This window comes from Penaeus monodon, chromosome 43 (assembly GCF_015228065.2).
Source record: "Penaeus monodon isolate SGIC_2016 chromosome 43, NSTDA_Pmon_1, whole genome shotgun sequence".
NCBI classification, from domain to species: Eukaryota; Metazoa; Arthropoda; class Malacostraca; order Decapoda; family Penaeidae; genus Penaeus; species Penaeus monodon.
In genome coordinates, this window is record NC_051428.1 from 29,488,673 (window position 1) to 29,493,672 (window position 5,000).

A 5,000-nucleotide genomic window follows, 5' to 3' on the forward strand; every position below is an offset into this window, starting at 1 on the left:
CAGTCCAGTTGGTGTGGAAATAAGATGAGAGATTTTTTTTCGTCTTCTTCTTTTTGTAGAATGATGCGATAGCGTAAGAATTAAAGAGGATTCCCCCTGCTTGATGTGGACCTTTAATAAAAATTTCACTCAGTGTTTTGTTTATCATGAATTAAAGGAATACACATCCGAGGTACAAAATTTGAATGAAAATGCATAACTGTCTCTAGAACAAAAAATTATAATGAATATTCATTAATAAAAGGTTTTTAAATATATAGCACAACTCTTAATACCATAATATAATATGGAATCAAGGCATTACTTTCTGATGAATAATGAAAAAAAAGTTTTACTGGATTATTATAACAAATTTGTTGTAGTGGATCATAATATCTTTATGAAGTTATAATGAAATGCTTTTGATTTTATTATTATTATTATTAATGAGAAAAAATACTGAGTAAGAGAGAGACAGAGATAAACAGATATATGGATGTGTGTGATATTTTTTTCTTTCTCTCTCTCTCTCTCTCTCTCTCTCTCTCTCTCTATATAATATATATATATATAGATATATATTATATAAAATATAAAATATATAGTTTGTGTGTGTGTGTGTGGTGTGTGTGTGTGGTGCTTTGCGTTTTCTGTGTTGTGTGTGTTTGGGGGGGGTGTGTGGTGTGGATGGATGGATGTGGAGGTGATGGATGGATGATGGATGGAAAATATATATATATTAAAATATACATATATTGAATATATTTTTATATTGAATATATATATATAACTTTATTATACTTATATTATAGTGTTTGCATTACACACACACACGCACGCGCGCGTGCGCGCACGCACGCACACACACACACACACACACACACACACACCCCACACACACACACCACCCCACACCACAAAACACACACACACATATATATATATATATATATATAATATATATATATATATGTATATGATATATAGAGATATCAAAATTTATAAGAGTTTATTGGAAAAGGTGGTGATTCTTAATAAAGGTTGTTACCAGTGAAAGTGACCATTTGCAACAATCTCCAAGATATTTACTGATATTAAAGGCTTATGACTTTCCTTTATTTGCTTTATTGAAGTCAGTCATTTGGTCCTTTAGTCCTTCTTACAGATAATTACTCATCTATATTTTTTCTTTGTTCTTTCTTGTGTAAGGTTTATAAATCGTCTCTTTTCTACGGGTATTAGGTATAATTCATATGAGTCACTTGCTATACCCCTACTGTAAAACAGGGGTCGTTACGACCCATTTTCGAACACCCAACACGAGAGCGTAGAGGTCTCCTAACCGTTACGACCCTATTTCCTAATGTTAGGGATGTGGGGCTTTATTTCCTAAAAGAAACAACTCGAACAACCAATCAGAGTTAGCTCGGGAAAAAAATTCGACCAATCACAGAGCGTTAACCGCTGATTGAGGCAGCACTAATGAAGTTTACCAATGACAGTTTCTTATGAAAAAACTCACCTAAATGTGATTAAACAGCATTTAATACATAAAAGATTAATATACACAATGAAAACAACTACATATTTTACAAAAGGAGTCATATGCGTATTACTTGTCGATAAGAGACGATTTTATAACGAATTACGTTACACGAGAAAAAAAGAGATTAGTAATCATCTGTAAGTTGGAACAAAGGACCACATGACAGTGAAGCAAATAAAGGAAAATCATAATTATATTCATTTATCTATCCATCTGTCTCTATCTATATGCGTAATATAAATAAATACATATATATATATATATATATATATATATATATATATATATATATATATATATATATATATATATATATGTATATTATACAGATAGATAGATAGACAGATATAGATATACATTTTATATATAGATAAAAGATAGAAAAGATAGATAGATAGATAGATAGATAGATAAATAAAAAATCATATATTATGTTTGCCTACCTAGCCACGGGGTGGCCAAGCCAGCCAAAGTCAAGTGCTGGTCCCAAGCCCGGATAAATAGAGAAATGATTACCTAAAAAGGTAACACCGGCACTCTACGTGGAAAGGAACTGGGACCCTACCACGTACTCACTCCAAGAGCATCACAACATGAAAACTACAATTAAGTTCATGCTGTGACCACGGCGGCTCAGACATGAACATACCGTTAAAAGAAGAAAGTAATTATAAATAAATACGAGAGAGTAGCTTGATTTACGATGCAAACAACGGCCATATCTCCTGTATAGGTCCGGATTTACCAACGCATATGCGAGATCGTATGAGGTTTGTTTACATCGTAAATCAAGCTACTCTCTTGTTTTCTCGCAACTCGTATTGTTCATCGTGGCGACCCTCCTCCGCTCATATTAGCCTCATAAATAATACCTTCAGGGGTGTGCAACTGTGACTTTTTTTGGGGGGAAATCAGTTAATGTGTAAGAGCAACACATTAGTAAGCATCAATCAATCATAACGGTATGCTCATGTTTGAGCAGCCGTGGACCTCTCCACCATCCTTCGCCACTCAACTCGATCTTGCCCTTTTCTTTCCACTTGTACCATCGTCAGCCCACAAATATCTTTGATGTTGTCGCTCAGTCTTGTTTTCGGTTTGCTTCTTCCTCTGTTTCCTATCACCATCCCTGTCAGCAAGTTTTTCTCAATACTTTTACTTCTCATCACATGGCCAATAAACTTTTGTTTCCTTTTGTTCAAAAGGAACAACAATTTATTTTTCTCAGCACTTTATCATTCGTTTTCTTTTCTGTCCAGTTAATATGTAGTACTTGTCTGTAACACCACATTTCAAAACTATTGACCTTTTTCTTGTCTATCTTCTTCAGCACCCAACACTCAGAACCATATGACGCAATTGGGAAAATTAATGAGTTCAATAACCTCAGCTTTGTCCACAAGGTAATGCTTTGGTCTTTCCAGATGTCATTGAGAGCAACTTTGGCGTTTTTGGCTATGGTAATTCTTTTTATCTCCGGTGAATCATCATATGTATTAGTTAAAACAACTCCAAGATAAGTGAACTCTTTCACATTTTCCACAACCCTCCATTGATTGTAACATGTTCAACATGTTATCTAGTAGTTGTAGTTCAATGATACTGCTGGCAATTAAAACTATATCATCGGCGTATCTTAGATTTGATATTTTGTATCCTCCAACATCCACAGTTCCTTCAAATTTCTCTAGAGCATCTCTCATAATTGTTTCAAAATATATGTTAAAGAGGTGCAGAGACAGAATGCAACCCTGTTGCACTCCTTGTTTGACTTCGAAACCATTCTGTTAACCCATAAGTGGTTCTTACAGTTGCTTGTTGTTGGTCATACATGGCTTTTATTAGTTGGATGATGTGTTTGGAAATTTCATATCGTTCATGTTATTCCGTGGATATTGCGATCAACAGTATCAAAATCTTTCAAGTATCGATGAAACACAGGTACAGGTCCTTCCGATGTTCTCCGTTTTTCTCCACGATCATTTCTGATTTAGAATCTGGTTTCGGGTACCTTTTCCAGGGCGAAAACCTGCTTGTTCGTCTGCAATTTCTTCTCTTTAAATTCAACTTCATTTTCTTTTCCCAAAGGGGAATAATTTTTATTAGGTAATGGAGTAAAGACTGATTTTACCTAGTCTTCTGGCCATCTTCTTTCATTCCAAATTTTCGTACAAAATTTGTAGAAGTATTCAACACTTTCACCAGCATTCTTGATTAGTTCTGCTGTTATTTCATCTATTACCGGGATCCTGTTATTCTTTAGTTCTTTTATGGCTTTTATAACTTCGTTTTAGCAGTGGCGGTGGTTCATCTTCGCTGCCATTGAGCCTGATTAATGTTGTTGTTAGATCTTTATTCTTTTGTAAGGTTGGAACAATATTGATTCCATCTATCTTTGACTTCTTTTCCATCTCATAAAAGAAGCCCATCTTCAGTTTTGATAGTGTCCATTGTAGGTTTAAATTTTCGTGTAATGTTTCATACTCCTTGGTAGAGTTCTTTAGTTGTCTTATTGATAGAACAGTTTTTAGTTCTCTGGCAATGTTCATTTGAATATTTTACCGTATCTCGTTGCAATAATCTTTGAATTTTTGTATTTTGTTTTTTGTAAATTACTTCTTCAACTGGATTATTGATACCCTTTGATTTTAGGCATCTTCTTGTTTCAATTTTACTTAGTGTTTCTTCAGATATCCAGGGGAAATTTGTCTTTTTCTTTTTTAGTAAGCATAGTAACAGAAGAAAACAGTATGACTAATGTAAATAAGGATGGCCTTTGCCGATCCGCGGAGGCCGCGGAAACACTTGATGTGGTGGGCCTAAAATCAATCACTCAAGTTTAGTTCATCATGAATTAAAGGAGTTCTGACACATCATCAGTAAAGATTTTTTCATGGAAATGTATAACTTCCATCAGTATGACTATTTTTCTCTAGAACAACAAATTATGATAAATATTCATAAAAAGGTTATATATATATAAAACACATTTTAAATACCAAATTTATATATAAGAAAGGGATAATATCTATAATGTTTTGTATGTAAAATATATACTATAAGATAAAAGTACTGCTAAATAGGAGAGATATAAGACAGATATGTTATGTATGTATAATGTATATATATATTATATATTTTATATATATATATATATATATATATATATAATATATATATAATATATTAATATATATATTATCATATATATATATATATATATTATATAATAAAATATATATATATATTATATATATATATATATGTATTTAGATATTGTGTGTATTTAAAAATATTTATTATTATATTATATATGACTATATGTTATAATTTATTGCATATTTTATATATATAATAAATAAAATAGTTTAAGTATTTATCATAATTTATAGTTTGATTTTTTAATAGTATAATATTATATAGCTTATATTGTAAATTTGATCATATACTAATAGAAAAAAAAAAAAAAAAAAAA

The 5,000-nt window shown here is 31.7% G+C and overlaps 1 long non-coding RNA gene across 1 annotated transcript in view; it reads left to right on the forward strand.

Moving 5' to 3' along the window:
• Window positions 1–40, forward strand: part of LOC119568139 — a 911-nt gene extending 871 nt beyond the window's left edge. Inside the window, exon 2 of the long non-coding RNA XR_005228069.1 lies at window positions 1–40. This exon is cut by the window's left edge and continues 162 nt beyond it. This is a non-coding gene — a long non-coding RNA (uncharacterized LOC119568139).
• The last annotated feature ends 4,960 nt before the right edge of the window (window positions 41–5,000 follow it).